General features: G+C 39.0%; 1 protein-coding gene and 1 long non-coding RNA gene across 3 annotated transcripts in view; one reads left to right on the top strand and one right to left on the bottom strand.

The window, feature by feature from the left end:
* The window catches only part of ADAMTSL1 (ADAMTS like 1), an 899,097-nt gene that overhangs the window by 621,593 nt on the left and 260,399 nt on the right, over positions 1–17,105 (bottom strand). The window lies entirely within an intron of this gene.
* LOC106007162 lies at positions 7,954–13,653 on the top strand. Its single transcript, XR_001181733.2, has 3 exons — positions 7,954–8,062; positions 9,181–9,360; positions 13,083–13,653. It is a non-coding gene; the product is annotated as an uncharacterized LOC106007162 (long non-coding RNA).

The following is a 17,105-nucleotide window of genomic DNA, read 5'->3' as shown; positions in this document are numbered from 1 at the left end:
TTAAAAATGTCTTCTCCATGGACCGTAGGTCACTATCATTTACTGTAGAAGACCTTTGGAGAATGCTATAGCTTCCAAAATCTTATCTCTTTTCTTCAAAAAACATTATAAACATTATAAAAATCAAGTCATGAAAGGATCAGCAAGCTTCATACTCTCCACATTAGACAAACATGATAGGATGAATTTCTGGGTACCACCCCCCATCATATGTTCAAGTTGTATAATATTTGACCTGTTAATAATCATAATTCAGACAGTCAACCTGATATCATTTTAGTGCACTCGAAGAAACCAAAATATGAACAGTCCTTGATCGCATCAGAAAACAACTCAATTTAGAATCTAGTCTTCCTGATATGCACCAAGTGGTGGCCTTTTCTCCTTTCCTCCCTCCTTCCATTTCTTCCTTCTTTCCATTGTATGCATTTATTTGTGAGAGAGAGCACGCAACTATGAGTGGGGAGGGGGAAGCAAAGGGTGAGAGACATGTAGACTCTGAGTTGAGCAGGGAACACCACACAGGGTTTGAATTCATGACCCTGAGATCATGACCTGAGCCTAAATCAAAAGCCTAAACCCTTCACTAACTGAGCCACCCAGGCGCCCCCACGTGGTGGACTTTGCAATAACGAAGTCTGCAGAAACAGGTCTTACAGAAACATGGTTACAGATTTATTTTAAAATATAGAAGGATGAAATAGAGTAAGTCATTGTAAGAGTAGAAAGGGCAGCAACAAAGAACGCAAGTATTCCTATTAGAAACATTGAACAGCATTAATTAAACACAAAGACAGCAAGATGACAAAATAAAATGGCCATGAAAAGCGCACCATTTTCAGTAAAGACTAACCTATCAATGTTAAACATCACGACTCTAATACTCAGTTTCCCTGATCACACGTGGATTTTACTTGCATTTATCATGGGGTCAGTTGTGCAACGATGACTCAAATAACAGTAAAGTTTCCAAGGCAAGATCCTAAGAAACTCTTTTTTTTTTTTTTTAAGATTTTATTTATTTATTTATTTGACAGACGGAAATCACAAGTAGGCAGAGAGGCAGGCAGGGGGCAAAGCAGGTTCCCTGCTGAGCAGAGAGCCTGATGCGGGGCCCGATCCCGGGACCCTGAGATCATAACCTGAGCCAAAAGCAGAGGCTTTAACCTACTGAGCCACCCAGGTGCCCCCTAAGAAACTCTTTTAAAACTGTCCTCTGTCAAAGCCTTTCTTCGAATGTGGTATTATAACTTCAAGAAATGGAGAGAGAATACGGGTATAATAAGATATTTCAAGAAAGGCCAGTCTCTGGAAGAATAATCTTCACAGAGCCCTCTAAGAATTGATGCCAGTTACCACAATTATTTGCAGCCTTAAGTGACATCTTAATAAGCAGGCCTGGAAATTCATGGGAGCTGGTTCTCTGTGTTGGCAACTGCATTTTAAGCTGGTAATTAGATTCAATGAAAAAGTCTTCCTGCCAAGGCCAGAGCCTTTCAAAAATCTTCTTTGAACTCAGGGTTGTGATGCACAGCTAAGACGCCCCGTTCTGGCCCAGGTAACGGGCCACTTTCTCCAGACTGTGGGCTGAACCTGCCAGGCCACGTTACTGAGGTTTGCATCTCCAGGGATTAAGGAAGAGTGGGCCAGGCCGGGTGCTCTCTGTTGGTGGAGGTGACACCAGTCTTCAAGCCCTGTTGTGTGGGCCTCCGAGAAAAAGCAGGACTGTCCTCCTCAGTGGGGAGGGAAGGAGATGGCCTGGTAACAGCAGGGTCGCTGGAGCTCTGAGACACATCCACAGAAGCTCCTACTAGGGATTTTCTGAGAGTCATGGGAGGGAGGGATGAGCATACAAACTGATTTTTCCCCCCTTCTCATCCCCATCTGTCAGGCCAGATGAGTGCGGGGGGGGGGGGGCGCCACCCAGGCAAAATATGGAGGCCTAGTCATAAGCATTCCTCACTGAACCCAGTCCCCAACTGGCACCTTCCAGCAGAAATACATAATCTAAATATTTCTTTTGGAGTCCTCTCCTGTTCCTCTCCTGTTCCCTTTACCGCTATAAAAACTATTCTAAGAGGATAATTTTCATCTGCTTATTTGTAACATCAGCCCAGATTTCATGTAGAAATCTGGATTATTTTGACACCTGCAGACAGGTTCACAAGAAAACACATGGGCTCATTTGCCTTAGGGGTAAGCGAGAGCACCACCCGTGACTCTGGAATGACAAAGACATAGGGCCACCTCGTGGTGGACTGTCAGTCAGAACCCACCTCCCAGCCTTCCATTTATGAACACCAATGAGAAGAATGGGAGGTTGGGGAAAACTAAATACAATAAAATCATTTAAAAAATTAATATGAAATAATTCTTTGGGTCAAATTTCAAATAATGATGGCAATTCTTCTGCAGTATCCTCCTGGTTAATTTATTTAATGGGCTCAAATCTAGAGAACACTGTCATAGACTAAGAGCCAGCAGTTAATTCTTATCTTGTAAATAGATGAATTCTCTCCCTGTTTGGGAACAATCAATAAAAGCCTGGCTTGAAATCTGGCTGAAATAGCCACTCTAATGAACAAAATAAAGGACAAAATTCAGACGGGCATAAGAACAGCGCTCTGTGTAAAGTACAGAGTGGGCTGATCACAATGACAGCTCCTAATCTTCCCCCCTGAAAAGTGACTTCCACGGAATAAAGTCAGCTTACATGGATTTTCCATTTAAATGGTCAAGGATTAAAAGGAGCCGGTGGGACAAGCGTAACTCATTCTTGTAACATTCCCCTTAAAATACACATACACATCATGCTATCCTTATAAAAATAAGCTGGCTTCTTGTTCACTGGAATTTAAAAGCAAAAGCTGACACTAAACCGTTTTGATGAATGTATGACATAGTTGGAAGACTAGGCTGCACTTCATTTTCCTGAATTTCTGAGCTTCTGTGACTATCCTACCACGTTGGGCAATTTGCAGTGCTGGAACCCCTCAGCGGTTACTTATACAAAAACAGACATTTCATTTGAAACCTGACCAGGCTCATTCCTCTCCTAGCTCAATTCATTATGACAACCTTTAATTGGGCGCGCAGCCAAAATGCGGCCCTGTTTAATAGGCTTGTTTCAGTGTATCCCATAGACTACTATGCTTATTGGGCATAGTCATTGAGAATGATTTATTGAATAATACTTGATAAAGAGAGGGCACAAAACCTTTCAAAGGGTGGTTCTTGGAAAGCTTAAAAGTCCACTAACTAGCTTGCATTAAAAAAGAAAGAAAGAAAGAAAGAAACCTGAGAAGTTAAGAAAATTCATATCTTACCAAAGAGTTCCATGACTGAATTCCAACCATGTCTAATTCTGAGGGTTTAAAGAGTTACATCCTAACAGAAATTAGTTGATATCAGGCTTTTACTCTAGATAGTCATAGGGAGCTGTGTACATGGGGAAGGAGAAAGATTATCTATGAATCATACCTATAACTTGTTTTATTGATTTAAAAAAAAATTAGAGGAAAAAAGGCATTCCAGCCTGTCCTTTGAAGTTACATAGAAAGGATTTCTTGGGTTTACAGTACTTGGTTCGATAGAAAGACTTGTATTTGGTTGGCAGTTATCTCAAGAAAAATATTATCTAGACATCACCTCGCCTATTCTAGAGCAAGCTGAAATTAATGGGGGAAGTTTGCTGCTTTGTACACTACACTGGCAAAATTTACCTAATAATCGTGCTTTGTAAGTTAATGAAATATCAAATCAATCTTCAATATGGCCATTCACAGCCATTTCGAGAGCAATTTCCTCCAGGACCTCGCTCAGAACAATGTTCTTGTGTCACTCACCCCTGGCCCCCGTTGGGGCAATACACCTCTCAGCCTGGCCACTGCAGAGTGGAACTAATTCCTTCCTCTTAACGCCTCTCTCCAATTAGCTGGTGGGAAATAGAAATGATTTACTTGAGAGACAGCTTTTCCTCTTACTCAAACCTATTACCATTCTCATCCAAGCATCACTCAGCTGCTAATTTTCTTGAGAAGTTGTACTGTGCAGGGGGAAAGAGCACGGAGTTGCTAACACAGTGACGTAAGCAAGTTATTTAACCTTCCGATGCCTCAGTGTCCTTACTTGTCAAATAGAGTTCATTTCTGCTTTCTACTCTTACTGCAAAGATTAAGTGCCAAAAGCATGCTAGCAGCACACAGGGTTGCCTGGTTCATAGCAGTGTCCTGTGAATTACTGTCATCGTGTAATAGGCAAATAAACAGATAAATAATTATAAAACAGTGTCATAGAGCAACCACAAAGGGTAGGTACAAGATACAGTGAAAGCACCAAGGAGTGTTAAACCATGCATCGTCTCTATAATATCCCTGACAATTTGTCACCAGAGACCATTAGGACAGATTTGACAAAAAACAAACAAACAAACAAAAAAACAAAACAAACAAAAAAAACCCACCAAAACCACCAACAACAACAAAAAAACGAAACACACACACACACACACACACACACACACACAAAATAACCCACAAAAAAACCCAAAACCAAACCAAACCAAACAAACAAAAAAACCCCACACACCTCATGGGGCAGGCAGATCTACTTATTGCAATATTTTCCCTTGAAAACAAGTCTTTAAATTCTCTAAAAATGGCCTGCCACTGTTTTTCACATTCCTTCCCTTTCTCCTCCAAGATCAAATACTTTCAAGTTTTCATGGTCAATGAGAAACCAACAGAAAGACCCTATGGGCTTTAAGTTCCCCAGAAGTATAATTCTACCACAGTGAGAACGGCCACGCCAACCAGTCCCCAGTGACTGTTCATGCCTAGGGTTCAGAGGCAACCTGAAGGATGTTCTCTCAATAGCCAAGAATAACACAATTAGAGACTTTTACAGGTGGGGTGGGGGTGTGAGGGACGGCAGAGGTAAGAAGAGTGCCAGCTATCGATGATCCTCCGTAAACAAGTTATGAGCTTTCCCAGGTCTTTTTAATTTTGGGGGGGGATCATACTGTATTCACCCTGTGCTCCCTTGTGCCTGCTGTAGGAATGCATAATTGAATGGCTTTATCCCACATTACACACACTCTACAGTATCTATCAAAATCTCATGTTCTTTCATGTCAGTAATATAAGCAATACATATTTCAGAAATGTATAAGTGACATTTAAACAAACTTATTGAAATACAGGATGAACACACTGCTTAATTACATACAATATATTCTTATTTCTTGCATAACGACAACAAGTAACATTTCTTTGAGTTAAGTAAATGAGCTCCATGTCTGCTGTAGAATGAGAGCTCATTTTCCATCCTTCCTCCCTTTCTCCTTTCCTTTCATCCATATTTATTTAAATTTATTGGACAATTTTAAATGACAAAGTTACTCTTCGATCACAAGTGAAAAAACTCCAGATATTAAAAAAATAAAAAAGTAGTCAGAAAGCCCTGCTTTTCTCAGGTAGTAGCGTCTTCTTTCTCTCTGTTTTTATAAATGTACACAGATTTTTAAATTTATTTTTATTTTTGGTCCAACACAGGGGTCATATTATAAACATTTTTGTATAAACTTATTATTTTGTTTATTAGATTTAGATATTTAAACACTTCAGATCTTTAAAGGATTTTAAAAATGAATAATCCCCAATATGAACATAGGGATAGGCCATGTTCAAACTTTGCTCCTTTTTTAGAATCTAATAATTTTTTAAAAAAGAGGAACCATATTTTACACATGAGTTAATTAGCTCCAGGGCTCTAGACACAAGGATGAAGATCATGTTTGTACAATCTTCTAGGAGAAATGGACTCCTTAAGAAGAGTTACTAGAAAGAGGTTGATGACAAGGATTTCCTCGCTTACCTACAACTCTGCATGAGCAGAGAGCAGTTCCCTAGGCCTGTGAGAGAGTTAAAATACCACTCCAGATGTGAGTCCCTCAGTAGGAACCTGACACCGCTGCCTATCAAAAGGCAGTGTGGTGACTCAGAGGCACATTTCCTCTTGGGAGAGGACCACTGCTGCTTATAAGTAAGTGGTAAGCTAACATCAAAGTACTCCAGAGTAAGGATGGGATTTAGACAAAAGTCTGGTCTCAGTCCTGGATCCACCATTTACCAGTTATGGGACACTGGATAACTGTGTTCTTCAATAATCCATAGTGTGCATGCACGCATGCACACACTGCAAAGCAGTAAGAATCACTGACGACATGACAGGCTGATAAAACCTACCTCCCAGGACAGCAAGAAGATCAAATGATCACCTGCCATGAAAAGTACTTTTAGAAACTGAAATGCAATCCCATGTTCAAATTATATAAAGAGATTCTTCTCAAGACATTTCATCTTATAGGTTTCATAAACTGTTTAGATGGGTTCTTTTTATTTATTTATTTTTTTTTGGAAATTGACACCATTTGAAAAACTACTGCAACAAAATTTTCTTAAAAAGAGTCTGTCAAAGGGGTAGATAGTATAAAATCTACATTTATGTAGAGACTATTACCCCTATTTTACAGTCGGCAACACTAAATCCCAGACAGATGACATGGCTGTTGTGGGTCTGAGCTGGAACTAGCTTACCCGGCCTTACCTTTCTGCACAATCCAGGGCATTTCCAACATTTACTCACACTACCTCTTCCTACTCCAAACCTCACAAGATGTAGAGAAGATCATGAAAAGTAAACCTCAAGTGGATTTATGGCACAGCTATACAAATATGCATCAAGTTTGGGCCTTTTAAGTAAGTATTAGATAGTAGTTGTTTCCCTTATGATCTCTTCCACACACCAAGGAACCTCTCTCCCTCTCATATCCTACACGCCAAAGGGAAGACCAACCTGTGGTCCACCACTGCTATCAGCATTCTTTATTGTTTCTAATTCCAGCTTGGAAATAGAGGCCATGCTGTCCATTGGCTATGTGGAAATAAGTGATACTTGAATTTTATTTGCAACTTAAAATTCAATAAACATTCTGGCATATCATATTGGGAGAAAGGCACATGTAACTCTTTGATTGTAAGTATTTTGTTATTTTCTGATCTCTTTGACTTAATCCTAGGATAAATATCAAATTCTCAGGCAATTTCGATATGGATAATTCTGTATCCATGGTCAAACGCATCCAATGCTAGGTCAATGATTATGAAATTTGTTTCACAACTGTATTACATAGCTCTCTACCTTCTTGAGCAGAATGCGTTTCACACAATACACTGCTGCTTGTGGACTCAAAGTCATCACTATGAATGCCATTTATTGTTCAATTATGTTTTCAGTAATTATACTGGTGTATGAGGCTACTGTTTTCCATGCTATGTTGGCTCAGATAGCAATGTGACTTTGGGGGGCTCATATCTTTTGTTCTTATATTTTGTATGTTTTATGTTCTTGTATCTATTGTCTCCTTGTCAGTTGTCTCTTCTCTTCTTGCTATTAATACCTCAGTCAAATAGCAATATCTCTCATTAATCGTTTAAGAAAGCAGTTGTGTTAGTTTGTTATGCTGCGTATCCAACTACCACAAAATTAAAGGATACACATAACACAAATTTATTATCTCCTAGCCTTTCTGTGTCAGGGGTCTGGGCATGGTTTAGCTGGGTCTTCTGCCAGGCTATAGAGCACCTACCAGGGCTGGGCTCTCATCTGGAGGCTCGCTTGGGAAAGTGTTCCCGTCAGATATTTTTAATTTGTTAGAAGAATTCACTTCCTGTGTCTGTAGGATTCACGGTATCTTGTCTCTTTAAAGCCAACAGAAAGGAAAACAAGTCTCTCAATTAAGTCTTGAGCAAGATAGAGTCCTATGTAACATAATCACAGGAGTGACATCTTATCACCTTTGTTATATTCTGTTGGTTAGAAGCAAGTCACTGGTCCTCCCCAAACTCCAGGGAAGGAATTATATGAGGTCATAAACACCAAGGAGGAGGGGATCATGTGGCTACCCTAGAACCTGTCAGCCATAGCAATACCAGTTAATCCACTAGGAATCAAATGCAAAGTTAGGATAATACAGCCATAATGAGAGGCCAGAAGAGTCCTTGTGAGTTAACTGTAACTACTTTTATGACTTCCATTTTATTTATTTATTTTTTTAAGATTTTATTTATTCATTTGAGAGAAAGACATAGCAAGAGAGGGAACATAAGCAGGGGTAGTGGGAGAGGGAGAAGCAGACTTCCCACTGAGCAGGGAGCCTGATGTGGGGCTCCATCCCGGGACCCTGGGAGCATGACCTGAGGTGAAGGCAGACACCTAACGACTGAGCCACCCAGGCGCCCCATGACTTCCATTTTAATTACTGTCTGACTCTTGAGCATGTTCTGGACACCCTGGCTATTCATTGTGTGATTTTTAGCTATATGGATGAGTTCTCAAGCCAGAAATGGTGACTTTCAAGAAATACCACCACTAGCTCCTATTTTCTTTCTTCTCAAAATAGGTTGTAAAAATGCTGGCCAGTTCACTATCATTACTACATGAAAACAGCTTGTTACTGAGTAGTTGAGTCTGTCTGTGTATGACTACTGTTCAGTTTCTAAACACTGCCTAACCCACACGGTGGGTCAGGGCCAGGCATTTGCTATGGCAAAAGACCCAGAATAGTAAGCAAAGCAAAAGTGAATATCTTCCTACTCTTCTGACTCCTGGAAAACAGGAAGCTTAGCCTCTGAAGCCTTGTGCTGTTTGACTGCCTATAGAATTCTTTCTAATTGGTAATTTAAAAAAATCTATGTGAAAGTTCTCTGTAGAAAATACCCAAATAATTATAGATAAACTTGCACAAAATTTCTACCTCTTTCATTACACACACCAGTCTGGAACTTGTTTAAGTTAGTTTCTTCTTCTAGGTTAAAAGGTCAGATCTTTGTGCCTTCTTTGGTACCATGAAGTAGAGATCACTGGCATCATTTTTAGTGTATCTAACTTTTTTTTTTTTAAGAGGGGGAGGGGAAAGACAAGAGGGGCAGCAGGGGAGAGAATCTTATTCAAGCTCTACGCCCAACACAGAGTCTGACGTGGGGCTCAGTCTCATGATCCTGAGATCATGACCTGAGCCAAAAAATGAGGGTCAGAAGTTCCACTGATTAAGCTACTTAGGCATCCCATGCATAACTATTTTAGACCAAAGTTGTTGTTAGACTTTAAACTCTTTTTCAGTTGTTATTCAGAAAACAGGAAATGTATGCAGCAAGTAGAATGACCTTTAGAATTCATTGGAAGAAAATCAAATGCTTGCCACTTCTACCAGCATTCATTACATTGAGGAATTATTCATTGGATGATGAATAATCTCTCCCTGATGTAGGCATCACTGGGAACACAAGACAACACGGGGAGGTAACTCTATGACTAAATCCTATATACTAAATACTATATACTATATACTAAAACAGTATCTCTTACTTTGCATCACAATTAAATTGTTTTTAAATTTAAATTAAATTGTTAAATTGTTTTTCCCCCTAGTTAAGGTATTTAATTAGCTTGTGCTTGTTACTACTATGCAAAACATAACTCCATAGTGCAAATTCAAAATAATAGCAAGATTTATAGCACAGGAATCCATTCAAAATGAAAGATTCATAGCACAGGAATCCTTCAAACTGTAGCTAGAGCAATGAAATTATGCACAAAGTCAACTAATCTACAAATAAGGCAGGTTTGTTCATTTTTATATAATTTACTGAGATATAATTTAATGAGAACCTTCTATAAAGGCTAAGAAGGTAGAGTATGGAAAGGATTCAAGATCGATGTGTCTGGAAATGGTTTACCTTTCTTGACCACTGGAAAGACTTGCTTGGGCAAGAGGGCAGCATGTACACCTACTTTAATTTTTTAAGTTTGGGGATCTTAGGGAAGAAAAGACATTGCCCACTTTGTCTCAGCCGGAAGGGATACAATCTTCAGAGAAAAGTCCTCATGCCACCCTAGCGGCCAGAGTAGTAATGGTGGCATGATGTAAGGACCTAGGAATGAAAGAGACTCCAAACTCTCATGTCCACACCCTGAATTCCAGTGTCCCTTGGATCTAGTGCAGCATCTAAAAGACCCTATGGATTCCAGAGGGTCTTGGGGGTTATTAGAGAAAGAGGACATCATGGCCAAAATGGTCATCACTGATAATGCTTGGTGAGATGGATAGGGTAGACAGTTCTCACGTGAATTTGACGGATGAGGCTACTCCTTGGCGGGTAGTTAGTAGCAAGGATCCAGAGCTCGATCAGCACTGGAAGGAGATCTAAGCTGCATTTCCCTTCACCTCGTCTTCTTTTGAGTGGCCACAAACCTCATCTATGCCAAGAACCAGTAAGATGAGTAAGATCCTGAGTAAGGAGCCAGATTACAACCACACACGTTTCCCCTCTTTTCTGTAGTGGCATGTGTATATGCTTCCCAGAGAATGGGGGTGAGGTGATGGGCACATACAACAGAGACAATCCTGGACCCAAATCACTAACTTGTACTAAATTCGCCTTCTACATCAGGCCCAATGGGGCAGAGGGTGGAATAATACACAAAATAAAATGAAATTTAATTACAAAAAGCAACCAAAGTCAACCCTGAGACAGAAGTTATCCTGTGCTAGTTCATAAAATACCCTAGATAACTATAATCAAATATATATTATAAAAATCACAAAATTCATAGAAGAAGGGGACTTCTGCATTAAAATAGGAAGGATAACTTCTGATAGTAGGAGAAAGCCTCAAAGGGTTGTGTAAGCAGTTCAACATGAACCATGGAGTCAGGCTACTGGATTTGAAACCAGCTTCTACTACATACCAAGGGTGTGACCTTGACAAGTTAGTTAACCAAAACGTGCCTCAGTTTCCCCATAAGGATTATCCTCATATTATCTGAAGTGTTTGCCACTTTGATTATTACATATATAACTCACTTAGATAAATGTTTGCTGTTGCCATACTCATCACTGTTACCATCACTACTAGCTGCTCCAGAGTTCAACCAGTTTTCCTGCATGTCCCTTACAATCCAGCATCAGGGAGAGGGTACCAGCATGGCGGTGGGCCCCCTTCTATCAAAGAGAACCACTGAGCCATGTTGGCATAGCCTTTGTTCTTTCTTTGGAGTTACCCTCCTTGCACTCTGGGAAATAAAGATTTTTGCATCTATGTCCATTCCTCTTAGATTGAAACTTTACAGACCACATATAAACTAGGGATTTAGTTCCATGATCCTACCTAGTGTATCCCTGTGGAAAAGACCACTGGCTTCTCACTCTAAAACTTATTCTCCCTTCCTCCTTAAATTAGGTACATAGTACATACTCTGCATAGTATGAAGACTGCATGAGCCTGAATCCCCTGCCCCTAGGCAGGGCTCTGTGGCTTAGTTCATGCCAGTGAGCTATTCAGAGGATACAAATGGAAGCTTCTGGAAAAGTCCTTGAGAGCCATATGGTATATACCTTTTCCTCCATTATCACCTTATTGTTTGTCCCTTCCTACATTTTATTTCCCAGAATATGAGTGGTTGGAACTCTAGGAGCCATTTTTTGGATCACAAGATGTCCTCAAGAATAAGAGGCAGAAGCTAAGATGATTTAGGAGAAAATGGAATGAGCCTGGGTCCGTAGCACCTTAGTCCATAGTGACCCTGAAATTTCTATCCTTGGAAAATTTCTTTCACATAGAAGAGAAACAAATACTTACGCTTTTACCACCATTGGGGATATTTCAGTTACATGCAGTGGGTTGAATATTAAGTGACATGATCTTTTAGCCAAATTCCCATCGGTGGCATAAATTTTGAGTTGCCAGGAAGGTAAGACACTTGAAAAGCTAAGATCATTTTTTCTGATTTTCATATGATTTGTATCAAATTTGAGTTCAGCACAGAATACCATCGTTTCAATCAACTTCTTTAACAAAGCTTGGAAGGTATATTCTCCACATACTCACTCATTCATATAGTTGGGCTAATATGTAATACATGAAGATCAATTGTCTCTAGAAACTTGGAACACTAACCAGCAATGGTTAGTGTTCTAACCAAAGCAATCTACTTAAATTGTACTTTCAGACTGGAGGCAAGCAGCCCTCTGAACACACATCCACTCAAACCCATTAAAGGGCAATGGAGTGTGCAAAGCGATAACTCTACAAGGGAATCTAATTCAAACTAAAATTAAGTCCACCTGAAATTTAGTGTGTTCAGCAGCAACTTTGAACCTGCTTCATATATAATCAAGCCCAACCCTTTAAAAGAAAAAGGCAAAATAAATCAAGTGCTATTTCTAAAGACTTTCCTATTAAAATGATGAGGTATTCTAAAATGATACTCATAATCTAACTACTTTGCCATTACCCTGGTGACCTCCCCCCAAAACAAAAACATTTCAATAGTTAGAATTAAAGTGTTGATGGTCTAAACTAGAGAGTAAGGACTGCTTAACCCACATATATATTCCCTGGTAGCTCCTAGACTAGTATGTTAAATATAGTAGGTGCTTAGTAAATGGTTGTTGAGATGAATCTGCATTTTTAAAATGTGTATTACTTTCATCATTAAAGTGACAAATAAGTTTCGTGATCTTGAGAAATTTACCTTTCTTTTTCATATCCTCATCTGTTAGAAGGGGATAGAACCCTCTTCCCAAGATTAATGAGGTATGTATGCAAAGTGCCTTAGGTAGCACGTGGTACAGAAAGTGGACAATAAATGATACTTGGTATTCTTATTACTATTATTTGTATTGTCAGTATGTCATTATTATTATTACTCTGCTTTAGATTCTGTTCTGCATGCTGGACAAAGTATTGTGGAACATAGTCCTTGCTTAGAAGATTTCCAAGGCAGATGGTCTATAGATATGAAAAAATAAATGGAGACCCAAAGTTGGAGGGATGTGACAGCCAATGGACAATGTTCTTGGGATGGGATCCAGGAATTCACTCCTAGTCTGAATTTGTTGACTGCCTTGTGCCCTGCTGTAGCTCCAGCCAAACTTCCACTTGCCTCCCTCTCCCTACCCCCACTGTCGTTGCTCCGTATTTTACCCACTAAGATTTCCAATTTCCTGCTTCTTTCCCCAGAGCTGCACTAATATTCCCCGCTGGGCAGATATCATCCATGAAGATTAAGATCCTAATGACAGACTGCCCTGAAGCCAAAGCCAAGGACTCTTCACACCTGCGTAAGGTCCGCTGGGCAACCTAAGAAGGCAGGGCCCTATCTGGTTCCATAATCAAAGATCATGAGTTCTGTAGGAGTTTGGAGAGACAAGCCCATCCTGAGAGAACATGAGCAAGTGATACCTGAGCTGGTTACCGAAGAAAGGTCTAGAGAAGAGGGAAGAAGGATGTACCAGGTGGAAGAGGCTCTATAAGCAAAGATCTGAGCTGGTAATTGCACATGGGAACACAGCGTGGTCTCAGCAAGCTGCAGGGAAGACAATCTAAATAGATGTTGTCAGAAACAAGGTTAAAGTTGAGTGGGGACCATACAAAGGGGTTTTGGCATTAAACTGTGTTTGAAGAATTCAACTTTCCTGAAACATATAATTGGCTTTGACATACAAGTACTCATTACATGAAGGGCAAAGTGGAGCTTTTGGAATATTATGTTGGTAAAGGTACATGTAGAAGCCCAGGCAGACTGTGCGTATCTGTGGACAATTGAGAAGGAAGATGAAATCTATTACAGGTAGGAAGCTCTGACTCTAGAAACACAGAACTAGTTCTGACATAAAAAATAATTGGAGTGGTAGGGCGCCTGGGTGGCTCAGTTGGTTAAGCAACTGTCTTCGGCTCAGGTCACGGTCCCGGAGTCCCGGGATCGAGTCCCGCATCAGGCTCCCAGCTCCATGGGGAGTCTGCTTCTCCCTCTGACCTTCTCGCTTCTCATGTTCTCTCTCACTGTCTCTCTCTCAAATAAATAAATAAAAATCTTTAAAAATAAAAAAAAATAATTGGAGTGGTAATCAAACAATATCACCAAAAAGCAATTCCACAGAATTTGAAGTTTCCATTAAATATCTAATTTGAAACACAGTATTCTGGAGCTGCAAAGCCATCCAGAGTATATTTTATCTTAAAGGTCAGGAAAACGAGGTTCAGGAAGATATATGTCTTGCCTCAAGTCTCATAACCTATTGGAAAGCCTCAACCCAACAACACAAACCCTCCTTGGGTTTTAGGCTCCATAAGTGACACTTTTACATCAAATTCCACATTTTTAGTTTAGGTAAAACTATATAATTGTAGATAAAGGTCTTTTCACTTAGCAGAAGTTACATATGTACAATTAAGTAATATAAATAACAGATCTTTATTTTTTTTAGCATTCCTTTTGCTCTTTGTCAATATCAAGTTGAAATCAAACTTAATAAAGACAAAGGAAAACTAAAATGTGTTCCTTTCAAAACATTCCATTGAGCAATAATGCTGTTATTTCTGAAGTCGAACAAAAACATGACCGTGACCTTCTTCTTACTTACAAGTTACTACTAACAAATGTAAAAATGGTATAGAGCATTTTAAAATCAATCTTTAGAGATTGTTTCTATTCAATAATATCATGCTAGTAAAGAATGTCCTTTTAATGTTTTGCTTCAATTGGCCCACCCAATTATAATCTCAGTGTAAACACCTAAATATCTACCTACTTTTAAATAGCACCTACTTAAAAAAAAAAAAAGTCTATCCAATTACAAAATTATATAAACTCCAAGAGGATGTGAGGCATCAAGGGGTCACTTTGCTCCTGCCCACAACCCACAGTATTCTGTCATATTTTCTTAAATTCAAGTGGCAGAATTTGGACTCTCCGTTATAGGATTCCATTAGGCTGTCCTCTGACCTCTCTGATTCTACTCAGCACCTCCCTACGCAGATGCCTGGTGCCAGTGACCTTGTCCAGCTGCTGGCGGAGTCGGCCACTGCCCCCCCTCCAGCTGCCTTCAACTACTGATGGACACTGGACATCACCTTCACGCACAAGCAGGTCATCAGTGGTCTGTTGGAGACAGGCATTGGAACTCATCATACAGCCAGACAGTTTCAGCACTACCTCAGAAGCTGCTAAGGAACTCCTCTGAAAGTTGTCTTTTTTCATGAGCTGAATTAGCTCTTTTTATTAAAGAAGCAATAAATTATTTTTTGGTGCCCCAAGTGATTTTCTGAGGAGCAATTTAAATCACAGTCCTTAGTTAGTCTGTGCTTATTAGCAAACTTCCAAAGTAAAGCAGCAAGGAATCAGTTGCTTGCATTTGTAACTGCTACTTAAGATATTCAGTAGTCATTTCAAAGTACTCTGGCTTACTTTGGGATAACTGGGAATGGACCCTATCTCAGGAATTTGAACACTCATTTAAAGGAACAGCGTTGGTGTGAAATTAGGAAGAATTTCTTTAATACCAAAATTTCACTAGTACGACAGTTTCTTTGGGAAGAATCTCACAGCATGAAACCTGAAAATGTATTCGAACAGAGTCCTCAAGTTCACACGTTATTTATATATTTCTAACTAATGTTAATTTTTTAACAGAATTATATATATATATTTTTTATCTGAGAGGTTGTTTGGCCTTAATAATCTGCTTGTTTGAGAGTTGGGATTTATAATGCTTCACATTTTATTAGTTCCCGTGTCTTTTAGATAATTAATCTTCATATCTATTTGTTGTTTGGAGTAAATGACAGACTCCTAGCAAATGGTGGTTATCTCATAAACAATAGATAGGAACTGTATAAGCTGTAAGGAAATTGGAAATTGAAAAAGAAAAAAAAAAAAACACCCCCCCAGGATAATGTTTTTTTTTTTTTTTTTCAGTTAATTCCAAAGGTCAAGTGTAAGAAGTAGTCTCTCTCCTTAAATACTGAGATTCATCATCCTGACATTATTTACTAAAGCTGCAGTTCATGAACTGATAGGAGGCCTCATGATCTCGAATTCTGTTGTCATACATTTGACTACTCCTTAATTATATGGTGAGGCAAAAATGTGAATTGTGTATATACTAAATCTTGGGTACTGAGCTTTGTCACGTTATGTTTCAATGATTTGCCAGTTCAACCACTGCTAATAAAAACAGCATTTTGTGCTGATTTTTGCCAGACATTTTCCTGAAGTTTTTATTATGCATGTATTTAAAAATATTCCAATCATAAAAAGTGCAGGGAATAATAAAATAAACTTTTTTTTGCAACCACTAGCCATTTAAGCATATTAACATCTTACCATGAACTTTTTTTGAAAAATAAAATATTACAGATATGGTTAAAGTGTACTATGCACAGGGTCCCAACCTGATGTTCTTCTTTTCTGCCTATGCAGAGAGTAACCAACATTACAAAGCTGGAGCAAATTTTTTCCACCCTTGGTTTATACATCATCATTTTCTCTAAACATTATCTAATAAATATTTATGTGATACTAAAATTAATATAAATTGTACATTATAAAGTAGTATCATTTTCCCCTCAACATTATAGTTTTGAAATTGATCCAATGCATATAGATCTAGTTATTTATTTTAACTGCTTCTAGAGCATCTTATTTTATGACTAAACCGCCGATAGCTCATTCACTTACCTTCTAATGAATATTTAAGGTTTTCTTTCAGTTGTAGGCTGAAACATTCAATACTTCGTTGAACATCTGTGTAATTGTTTCTCTAGGGTAGGCTTCTAAAGGGAAATTGATAGGATTTTGGCTATGCTTATACTCAACTTCATAGACATCAGAAAGTTGCTCTTCAAAGTGTCTCTATCAATTTGTACCCCAACAGCAATACAGGAGTTTCTTACTACCTTTCTTCCTCGCTGATATTGCCTTGGTTGGTTCTTCTAACTTTTTGCCAATACGATGGGTACTGAATGCTGTTGTTTTAATTTATAAATCCCTGATGACTACTAACATTGAAAATAGATGGTTAATGAGTATTGGCATGCCACTGATAAACTCTTCACCTTTGAATTATTTTACATCTTTTTCAGACTTTTGTTCCTATAGTTTTATTACAATTATGAGTGGTATCTTTCAAAAATTACATTCCCAATTGGTCGACACTATTGCCAAACGGAGCTGTTATTACTCTATCTCAAGTTGTTCTGAGA

The sequence above is a fragment of the Mustela putorius genome, unplaced genomic scaffold (assembly GCF_011764305.1).
Source record: "Mustela putorius furo isolate JIRA1106 unplaced genomic scaffold, ASM1176430v1.1 tig00000421_pilon_pilon_pilon, whole genome shotgun sequence".
Classification (NCBI taxonomy): domain Eukaryota; kingdom Metazoa; phylum Chordata; class Mammalia; order Carnivora; family Mustelidae; genus Mustela; species Mustela putorius.
The sequence above is the reverse complement of the archived record's forward strand: the minus strand, read 5'-3'. Positions and strand labels throughout refer to the sequence as shown.